The sequence below is a fragment of the Protopterus annectens genome, chromosome 14.part0, assembly GCF_019279795.1.
Source record: "Protopterus annectens isolate FY-2018-M chromosome 14.part0, PAN1.0, whole genome shotgun sequence".
NCBI lineage: Eukaryota > Metazoa > Chordata > Ceratodontiformes > Protopteridae > Protopterus > Protopterus annectens.
In genome coordinates, this window is record NC_056748.1 from 221,632,342 (window position 1) to 221,644,383 (window position 12,042).

General features: G+C 42.9%; 1 protein-coding gene across 1 annotated transcript in view; it reads right to left on the reverse strand.

The window, feature by feature from the left end:
* CFAP58 (cilia and flagella associated protein 58) overlaps nt 1–12,042 on the reverse strand; it is a 2,107,107-nt gene that overhangs the window by 1,075,630 nt on the left and 1,019,435 nt on the right. The window lies entirely within an intron of this gene.

The following is a 12,042-nucleotide window of genomic DNA, read 5'->3' on the forward strand; positions in this document are numbered from 1 at the left end:
AGTCACACGCCTTGTTGCTGGCTGTGATATACTAATGGCAGAAGGACTGTATACTGAAAGGCATAATGTGGCAAAACTATTGCACTGGGGATTGTGCAAAGATTATGGTACTGAAGTGGCTGAAAAACACTGTAAACATGAGCCACAAAGTGTCATAGAAAATGATGGTCTACATCATATGGGAGCACTAATTACCAAAAGTTCAAAAGATAGATGTGAGAAAATCAGATATAGTGATCCATGAAAAGAAGACAAAGGTAGCATTGATCATTGAAATTGCTACACCCAGTGACTACAGTGTCTTGCGTACAGAGAGACATGAGGTAATAAAATATCAGGATTTACAGGCAGAAATGAGAGCAATGTGGAAGAAGGCTACCCAGACAGTTCCAATAGTAGTAGGAACAATGGGTCTTATAAAAAAGAATCTACAATCGTATTTAGATATATTACCAATACATGTAACTCTGTACGAATTGCAGAAGGATTTATTACTGGTCACACTGCGGGTGCTGTGAAGAGCACTTCTGGCTGGGATCAAAGATTGAAACTATCCTAATTTCAAGAACTTTAACCGTACTTTGACTAAGGAACGGGGTCCATTCTCATCATGGTATTAGAAACCTAAAACACATGGAGAAATTCAAACAGAAAGCCCAGTGGAAACTGGTTTGTGGACCTCCCCTGCTTGAGATGTCCCAGTGGCTGCATTGGACAGCAGACTCATAAACAGTCTGAACATCCAGAAGCTGCTGAGTCTTGACAACCTTTGACATTCCTGCTATAAGGGCTTACTAAAGTATTGTCAAGTGGGCAAAATAATTCAGTGCATACAAGGAAGAGATAGCTGAAGTGTATATGTGCTTTCTCAAATGCACCAAGGCCTAAGACACCCTTTAGGGGGAATGGTCCGAGGAACTCATATCAGAGATGTACTTTGTAGTGACCACCACTGTGATGACAGGAGGTATTGCCATCTGTGACAGGCAGAATAGGGCAGTGTGTGTGTAACATGCCAACATAGTTAGCTGGAGATTTGCAAATAATTTTGTGTCATTTGACTGTCACACTGACTTGTACAGATGCTTGTGTTAAAAATGTATCAAACGTGTTATTATAACTGATTAGATGTTTATGATTAAATTAAGAATTTTGGAAGGGAAGAGTAGAAATTTTTGAAATTATTCTATAATTTTCAAATACTGCAACAGGTCTAAGTAAATCTCTGACAGTGTATTCTACCAGAGTCAGGTGACCAAAGGTGATGTCATACTATAACCAGTACTGACAGGATGAAACTCACAGCAAATTTTGTTTTGTTTTCTTTGGAACCTGATATAAAGATCTATCACAGTTATTTAAGTCAGTCAGTTGAGCTAATTGATGCAGTTCAATGTAACCTTGTTTTGTGGAAGTAAGCATCTCAGCATCTAATCTTGCCTTGCTGTATTAATTAAGTTAGCTAGGGAACAGTTATTCTTTTGACAGTCAGGAAATACAGTGAGATTCATTAAGTACTGTTTTTCTGCATCTGTTTGAATCTGTCCAACTATGTTATTTGTATTTCCCATGTGACTGAAACTTTGGTGTTTATTGTACTTAAACATTTAGTATTCTCATGTTTTTCTATTTTATTATTTATTATCTTTATTACCTGGAATACCCCCTGGCTGTTGTGTGCTCCTGGCCCTCGCATCTCCTGCTCTCTTTTTACCTGCTTTTCTGTAGTTTTACTTTTCAAAGTTCTCACCTGGCAACTAAGGACCCCCTACAAACTACACCAGCCACCTCACTATAAAGCATAAGAATCAAGCCATCCTAATCCAGTACCATGGTATCAAAGGAAGCTGGAAATTTTATTTTTTCAAAGTTCGTGCCTGGCAACTAAGGACCTCTACAAACTACACCAGCCACCTCACTATAAAGCATAAGAATCAAGCCATCCTAATCCAGTACCCTGGTATCAAAGGAAGCTGGGAACTTTTTACCTGCTTTCCTGTAGTTTTACTTTTTCAAAGTTCGTGCCTGGCAACTTAGGACCCCTACAAACTACAACAGCCACCTCACTATAAAGCATAAAAATCAAGCCATCCTAATCCAGTACCCTGGTATCAAAGGTTGCTGGAAAGTACATGTACAGTAACTAACAGTAAAGCTTATATTTTACCTGTATTATATTGTTTGTTCATTTTAACATGCTATCCAGCCAGGATACCCAGCAGCTATACCTCTCTACCCCCTTGCAAATAAACCTAGTTCTCCTTGATTTAGCTACCCCAAACAGTTCTCAGTCTATCCCTAAATGTCTTTAAATTACCCCCTACTCCCAGCGTCTACTGCTATATACTTGTTGCCAACTAGGTGGCACCTTCAGCTTAAATGAATTGATACTCTTTTATCCTTTCCTTTCTTACAAATTAATGTTAAATATATCTGAACTTTTTAAGTATAATCTGCTATTCCCCTCCACACCTATTAAACCTTCTGTAGTTCTTCCAGTGGCTCTCCATACTCTCACTTCTACAGTCTTTTTTCCCATCCTTTACTGACCCTTTCTTACCTGAAAGCACCTCTAAAGCTTACTGATTGTTCTTTTGATAGTACGTGTCTGTACTTGTCTCTTCAATCTGATTTTCCTCTCTGTAGCCTACTTTGCCTCCGTCTGTCTATCTGTTTACTCTCTTTCTATCGCATACCTCTCCCCACCCTACTTAGTAACTGTTTTCCTTCATTTCCAGTCTAAAGTTTCTTTACACATCCCATCCACTATTCATTCACCTACCCAAAGCTTAAGCCCCTCCTCCATTTTACCTGCCCACTCTTTTCTTTTTCCCCTCCCCCACCCTACTCACTTCCTTTCCTAATCCATAAATTAGTCCAGCACTGCGAGGCACCATCTTTATTACCTGGAATACCCCCTGGCTGTTGTATACTCCTGGCCCTGGCGTCTCCTGCTCTGTATGTACTTGTTTGGATCTGCTGTTACCTTCTTATTTTATGTATGATATGTTGGCTGGATTAACTAATAACTTAGATTGTGCCTAAAGTATGTTTATCTGAAACTAGTCGCTGTAACACTTATCTGTGTTATTATAAATATTTAGTTGGCAGATCTTGTATCTGGGCAATCCATGTGGGAACTGTAGTTAGCTACAACACCTCCTAGATGCAGCATGGTGTTACTGTTGATGTTCTTTTACCTCATATGGGTTTATATTCTTAGGACCACGCCTGTATCATAGTTTACATTCGCTCCCTTGTTGAAACTTGTTTATATACTGAGGACCACTTTTTCGCAAGCTTGTGTATATGGTAGCCTAACTTATGCTAACCACTTCCTTGCTGAATGGTTATGGCTTGTACATGACTTCTACCCTAAGTGCGCCTCGGCCGTAGCCAGTGGGAGTCTTCGCGAGTTCTTACCCTTAGATCGAAACATTATATACTTAATAATGATCCTAACTTTCAGGTCGTTTTCTCACTGAAACCACATAACACACTTTAAATGCGATTCACTACTGTTTCTGACTCTGGACAGTGTCTGTTTGTCACTTTTGTTCCCAGGCACATTCCTAATTATAGTTTATACCTGATGGACCTTTTTTATTCAAAACTGAGAGTGTGTATGTAAACTAACGCTCCTAGTGCTCTCAAATCTTCCCCAGCTCGTGGAACACATGCAAGGCATTACTGTTCTCGTATTTGTATTTATAGTCCAATAATACAATCTCTGAGCATAGGCTATATAACTATTAGCTTATTTCTAGCTATAAGCACCAGCATGGAGAGAATGGCAATAGCCTAAGCTGAATAGGTCTGATGAATCCTGTAATCTACTTGCTATCCGTGGCCTTAATCTTTCCTAAAGCCTCCCAGAATATAACTACTATATAATTTAGCTAGCCCAAACAGTTCTCAGTCTATCCCTAATTGTCTTTCAATTACCCCCTACTCCCAGCGTCTACTGCTATATACTTTTTGCCCACTAGGTGGCACTCTCAGCTTAACTGAATTAATACTCCTTTATCCCTTCCTTTCTTACAAATTAATGTTAAATATATCTGAACTTTTTAAGTATAATCTGCTATTCCCCTCCACACCTATTAAACCTTCTGTAGTTCTTTCAGTGGCTCTCCATACTCTCACTTCTACAGTCTTTTTTCCATCCTTTACTGACCCTTTCATACCTGAAAACACCTCTAAAGCTTACTGATCTTATGATAGTACTTGTCGTACTTGTGTCTTCCTGCTCCGTTCGCCCTACGGGCTCACTCCGCTTCTTCTACCCTACCCCCAAATTCCACCCACCCCCACTGGTCCTAAACATATACTTCCAAAACCACACCCTCACTCCCTTCCTACCAATCCAATACTCCAACCAATCTACATAACTTAGCCACACCCCTATTTTACCTATCTATTCTCAAGTTTCCCGTAATTATAGTAATTTACCTTATCCAATACCCGATACCTAACCATTATAAGCTCCCTCTTCTCTAAGACTAAACCTTACCCAATATCTCTCTTTAGGGTCTCATCCCAGTCTCACTTCCATTGCATTTCATTAAGTAATCTTACCAATATGCCTACAAAAACTAAAGCTATCCTAACCAAACTAATACTCATAGCCTCACTTATACCTGTCCTCACCTCAGCCTATCTCCTCACCTCCTTTGAAAATGTGAATTATTAACAGTTTAACTACTCTTCAAAACAAACAGCCATACAAATTTTTACCCTCACCCATATTCAAATAAATATCACGTCCACTCCCAGTTACCTGCTTGCCAAGTACCATAGACTCACACACATTAAATACAATAATCTCTCAGTAAGGAAAGTGAAATATCAAACTAACTATATATACATATAACCCAGTTCTAAAACTAAAGAATCTCTCCTTGAAAGATGGGGACATCCATGTTAACTCTGGCCCTACCAATGTCTCCACAGTCAAAACTCACAGTTCCTATCCCTCAACCCTAGATACCCAAACTAGACTCTCCAACACTTTCCTAATAGGACATCTCAATATCCGCAATATTAATAACAAAGTTGCCCATCTCCATGCCCTCCTAGATATTCACTCCTTTGACATCTTTTGCCTCACAGAAACTTGGTTGAAACCTGGAACTAAAGACAATGAAATCATACCCCAGGATATAATATAGTGAGACAAGACCCCACAAAACGTAAGGGCTGGGGAGTAGCAATTCTATTTAAAGATGGACTTCAGATCTTCTCCCTACCTTATAACCCACCTCAGGATAGTAAGAAGTCCTTATCACCAGATTTCAACTCAAACCTAGCAAATCCTTGTATATCATCTGTATCTACCTATCTCCTGGGAATAATAGCAACACAATAGAGGATATTCTAAGTTGGGTGTCTTCTACTTACCCACAAGAAACAATAATACTAGGTGACTTCAATACTGACTGGAAACGTGTCAGTACTGAAAATCCTACCTCCCACATTAATCTTCATGGCTTTACTCAAACAATCACCTCCACAACCAGAATTAACAAACCAAACAAAAAAGAGACCACCTTAGACTGGATTCTTACTAATAAACACCAACAATCTTATAAGGTAGGAACTCTGCCTGACGATGTAAGTGATCACACTTTGACTTACATTATAAGCGAAGAAACTGAGATCTCTAACCCCCCCCCCCCACATATAGGATTTCAAGGAGCAGCAAACACTTTAACCCAACACTATTCCAAAATGAACTTAATGCCTGTAACTGGAACCCTCTAAAAATTCTCCCACTTGAAGAGGCTGTTAAATATTTCAACTCTAAATTCTTAGATATCCACAATGAGCACACACCTAAATGGTCTATTAGAATGAAGTCTAAATCAGCCCCTTGGCTTTCAAATGAAACCAGACAAAACATTTTGCTTAGGAACAAATCTTGGGCTAAGTGGAGAGCTACCAAGACTACCTCTGAGCAACAAACCTTTAGACAGCTGAGAAATATCACAAAAAAGCAATACTCACAGACAAAAAGAACTACTATTGCAAACTACAGCAAACTCACCAAAACAATCCACAGAGGTTCTGGTCATGTATCAATAGACTCTTACACCCAGGACACTAGTACACCAACCCCACAAGGGGCTGATCTCAATAACCCCATCAAACTGCCAGTGCCTTCAGTACTTTCTTTACAGAGACCATACAATCTCTAGCCAGTCAACTATCCCCAGACAGCTCAAATCTCCTACCACTACATCTGGTACTCTCCCAACATTCCAACTGCAACCCATCTCTACCTTTCTCAGCTACAAAATCATTCAAAAACTTAAGCCTTGTACTCCTTCTGCTGACCAGTTACATCTGAATACCTGCAAAAAGCAGACAAAGCGTTGCCTACCCTATATCCATCCTCATAAACAGAACCATTACTGAGAGAACCATCCCAGACATCTGGAAAATCTCTCACATCATCCCCCTACACAAAGGTGGTAACTCAAATGATTATTCTAACTACAGGCCTATAGCTCTTTTATCACCCTTAGCAAAAGTCATGGAAAATGCATTCACAATCAGTTATTAGACCACTTAACTCAACACAACATTCTAGCTAACTGCCAGTATGGCTTTAGACCATTTCATAGTACTACTTCTGCTCTCTTATCATTCATCGAGTCCATCAATACAAACCACAATAAAAACATCCTCTCATCAGCACTCTTCATCGATCTCTCAAAAGCTTTCGATATGGTAAACCACCCCCTTCTTATAAATACTCTAGAATCCTTTTCTCTTGACACTAAAGCTATTCAATAGTTCACGTCCTACCTCAGCAATAGACGACAGGCAGTCCTCTGGGAAAATAATCTATCATCCCACCTGCCAGTCACCCTTGGAGTCCCTCAGGGCTCTATTCTAGGATGTCTTCGTTTCTCTCTATTCATCAATGACCTTTCTGTAGCAATTCTTCAAGTCACCTGCACACAATATGCAGACAATTCTACACTCATATGTTCAGCTAACTACCCATCACAACTACAATCTCTTACTCAGAAAGTATTTGACACAGTAGAGGCATGGTTCTTGCAACGTGGCCTCCTTTTGAATGCCAAAAAAAAAACAATATCCTACTCTTTACACCCACCAGTAAATCCACCCCCTTAGATTTCTCTGTAAGATCCAATAATGGCACCCTCATATCTCCCGACACTACCACCAAACTGTTAGGAATCACAATTGACAACAACCTTAATTTTGATAGCCATATAAACAACATGATTAAAACAGTAAACAGAAAAATTGGCTCTTTATACAGAATCAAACCCTTCTTAACTCCAACAGCTAGAAATAGAAGTTATGTCCTTACCATAACGTTCCATGTGGAGTGTTCATCTCGCCTTGGTTATTACACATGGGTTCGGAGCCGATCCTCGGCTCCGTGTCGGCCGCCTGCAAGCTCTGCATCGAGAAGAAGCTCGAGATCACCTAATACCCACAATCCCCCTCTGCCTTTACCTCAGATCTAGTTTGCAAGCAAACCAGTCATAGAGAGCACACACACATACCAAAAATTACCTAATGATAGGATTATCTATATACATACATATATATATATACATATATACACAAGTGTATCATATAACACAACTAATGCAAGTGCAGAAGGAGAATACTCCAGACCAGGCACCAAATCGAACGTTCTTCCTAGGGTGGGAAGGGTGGGAGTGTAATAACCAAGGCGAGATGAACACTCCACATGGAACGTTATGGTAAGGACATAACTTCTATATGTGAGAGTGTTCAATCTCGCCTTTGTTCTTACACATGGGTAGCGTCCCTAGCTCCATGATCCTGAGGAACTCACGGGAGAACGTTCTTGAGCACAGTGGAACCAAAGGTTGCCCTGTCCCTAGAAACCCTGTCCACTTTGTAATGAGAGATAAATGTATGTGGTTTAGCCCAAGTAGCAGCCGCACAGATCGTGTCTAATGGTAAGCGAGCTGCGTGAGCTAAGGATGTAGACACTGATCTGGTAGAATGTCCTTTAGGTTTGACTGATAATGTTTGATTAGAAGCCTCATAAACGTATGTGATACAATCAGTTAGCCATTTGGAAAGAGTTTGTTTCGTAACTGCTACACCCTTTCTGCTGTCAGCAAAAGCTACAAACAGTTGATCAGACTTCCTGTGATCTTTTGTTCTATCCAAATAAAATCTGAGTTGTCTATGGACATCCAATTTGTGCAACATATACTCCAATTTATTAGAGTGGTTTTTGAAGAAGGTGGGTAATTCAATGGACTGATTAATATTATTAGTAGAGCAAACTTTGGGGAGAAAGGATGGATTAGTGCGAAGGGATACTCAGTCAGAGTGGAAAATTAAATAAGGGTGTTTAATAGAAAGAGCTTGAAGCTCAGACACTCGCCTAGCGGATGTAATGGCTACTAGGAATAGAGTTTTCCACGACAAAAATTTCAATGGGCAAATTGAGGCTGGTTCAAAGGGGGGCAACATCAATTTAGAAAGTAAGAGGTTCAAATTCCACGGTGATGTAGGACTTCTAATTGGTGGTCTGATATGAAAAGATCCTTTTAAAAAAGCTTTACAAAGCCTGTGAGCCATAATAGGCGCACCACATTCTTCCACATGATAGTTAGAAATGGCAGCCAACTGTACTCTTAAAGTAGCAGGAGAAGCTCCTTCATGAAACAATTCTGTCAAGAACTCCAAGATCTTGTTCAGCGGGGCTATAACAGGGTCCAAATGATGTGAATTAGCCCAGAAGATGAAACGTTTCCATTTACTGGTGTAGGTCTTTGTAGTGGAAGCTTTATGAGAAGCCACTAAAATATTCTGAACCGCCGGCGTAAGGGAATCAGACCTGGCTAGAAAGGGAAGCGGAGCAGCCAAGCTGCTAGATGGAGTGATTCGAGAGATGGGTGAGGGACTCCTGATGAGTGAGTCAGTAGATCTGGCTCTGGGTCCAGCATCCAAGGTCCCCGAATGCGGTGACGCAATAGAAAGGGGAACCAAATTTGACGAGGCCAGAATGGGGCAATGAGGATTATAGTCCTCCGAAGGTTGTTGGCTTTCTGCAGAAACTTTGCAATCAGGGGAAATGGAGGAAAAGCATACAGGAGACCCGGGGGCCAATCGTGCACCAGCGCGTCCCTGGGGACTTCCCCTGGAGGGGGTAATAGGGCAAAATAGCTCCTGCATTTGGCGTTCATTGGAGACGCAAACAGATCGCAGGAAGGCTGGCCCCATTTGTGAAATATCATGTTCGCAATTGACTGTCTGAGGGACCACTCATGAGGCAACAGTATTGCCCTGCTCAGCCTGTTGGCTATGACGTTGGATGACCCCGGGATATGCGTTGCGATCAGAAAGTGACCCGTGGACTCCGCCCACTGCCAAATTCTCATGGCCTCTCTGCATAGTTGATAAGACCTGGTTCCCCCTTGCTTGTTTATGTACCAGACTACGGACATGTTGTCTGTCTGAACTGCAATAGTTCCTAGAGGAAGAAGGGGAGCAAAGTGTTGCAACGCTAAAAACACTGCCCTCAACTCCAGAACATTGATGTGCAGATTGTACTCCAGATTGGTCCATTCGCCTTGGACTGTCTGTCCCTGAAAGATGCCCCCCCACCCTATCAGGGAAGCGTCCGTGGTTATCGTCGCTGACGGTGTGGGTAGCACAAATGGTCTTCCGCTGGAAAGGTTGCAAGTCTGAAGCCACCAAGTTAGGTGTGACTTGCATGTGTTTGTTATCAGAATTTCGTGAGTCAGAGGTAGCTGTTGGAATGACCATTGTGCAAACAGGAGCCATTGTAGAACTCTCATGTGCAGTCTTCCCAATGGTACCGCAATGAGAGAAGCTGCCATGAGACCCAAGACCTTCAGAACCAGCTTTGCCGGGGACTTTTTGGATGACAGCAGGAGAGAAATGTTGTTTTGAAGTGCGACTATCCTTTCTGTAGGAAGCCTTAGAACCAAATGATGCGTATCTAATTCCGCTCCTATGAATAAGATATGCTGTGATGGCTGTAGCAAAGATTTTTTGAAATTTACGGAAATTCCGAGGTGAATACAAAGTTGTAGGGTGTAATCCCTGGCCTGTATCAGTTGACGCCTGGTGGTGGCAGACAGGAGCCAGTCGTCCAGATACGGAAACACCTGGAATCCTAGGCGCCTCAGATGAGACGCTACCACTGCCATGCATTTGGTGAAAACCCTGGGGGCTGAGGTCAGACCAAAGGGCAGGGCCCGAAACTGATAGTGACTGGCTCCCAGCCGGAAGCGCAAATGATCCCTGGACGCCCTGGCCATTTTGATGTGGTAGTATGCGTCCTTCAGATCTATTGAGCACATCCAGTCGTCCTTCTGTAAAAATGGAAGGATCGATTGAAGCGTGACCATTCGGAACTTTTCCTTCTTGACAAAGGTGTTGAGGTTGCTTAGGTCCAGAATCGGCCTCCAGTCCCCTGTCTTCTTTGGAACTAAAAAGAACCTTGAGTAAGTCCCGAATCCTATTTGGTCCGCTGGGACTGGTTGGATGACTCTGTTTTCTAGCAGCTTTGAAATTTCTATAGCTGCTGGGTCTCGCAGATGGGGTGGTACATCTGGGAGTTTTCTCTTTGGAATGGGGGTGGATAGGAATGGTATTTTGTAACCTCTGGTAACAACGCTTTTTACCCAGTTGTCTGTAGTAATATTTTGCCAGGCCTGAGGGTATAAAGCTAAGCGACCCCCGACTGCCTCCAGAGCAGGACAGTCGGGCCTCCTCTCAGGAGTGCTGAAAAGGTTTACCAGGGGGGGTATCCCTGTCACCTTGGTTTTGCGGACCCCCTCTGCCGCCCGGGCGGCATCTTCCACCTCTGCCCCCTCCTCTGCCTCTGGAGGGGGCATCACCCTGTGTGCTTGGGAAAGATCCTTGGGGTTTTCGAAACCACATTTTCCCACCACGTTGCCCTTTGGGGTACGGTCTGGAAGGGGTGGAAAAACGGACTCCGACAGCAGACAGAGTCTTTCCCTCCTGTTCACACCGGGTAAGGGTCTCCTTTACTTTAGGGCCAAAAAGTGTGGCACCATCAAATGGGGCGTTAGTAAAGGAAGACTTGAAGGCTTCCGCAAACGAACATAAGCGCATCCAGGATTGCCTACGAAGAGCAATCGCTGAAGCCGCTGCCCTACTCGACCCTTCGGCTGCGTATGATATCAGCCTCATGGATGAGTAAACAATGGATGTAAGGGTATTTAGATGTGCCGAAACTTTCTCTGAGACAGCAGCATCTGTGGTACCCTGGAGGGTATCTCCCAACTCTTTGACTAGATCCCTCTGTAAACGTGTAAAATGAGTCAAATAGTTCAGGGAACGCATAGAAAAAGCCGCTGAACTAAAAATGCGCTTCCTGTATCTGTCCATAGTCCTAGAATCTCTGTTAGGCAGATGGACAGATGAGGAAGACTCCGACATCTCCTTTTTCGTGGCCGCTGCCACCACCATGGCGTCTACTGGGACTCCTTTAGTGAGGTAAGCCTTGTCCTGGGGTGCAGTGATGTACTTATTAGGCTTCCTAGGGACTGGTTCCACCGTGTCAGGTGTCTCCCACGCCCTTCGAGCAATCAACTCCATTAACTCATCGAAGGGCGGAGTGACCCAGGAGGAGGAAGGGCGAGCACCAAATGCCTTCAGCAGAACTGACTCATCCTCAGAAGGGGGGAGGGACTGCCAATCACCTCTCTGCTTAAGGATCTCCAAGATGTCAGAAAAGGAGACATCTTCCGTAGGTGACTTTGGGGACCCTTCTGACTCATCCAAGTCAGTATCGGATGTTAAAGATTCCTGTGGAGAATCTAAGTGTCTCCTCTTACACAATCTTTTCCTAGGGACCTCTTCGGGGGGAACATCCGAAGAAGCCTCCGAGGAAGAGGGGGCACCCTCCAGGGGTGGCTGAGACACCGGTGCTCGACGCTTGGATGTGGCCGTTGGTGCAGAGGAAGATAACGGTCCTTTAAGGGGAGGAGAGGATGTTTCTACTGATGTGGTTGTCTG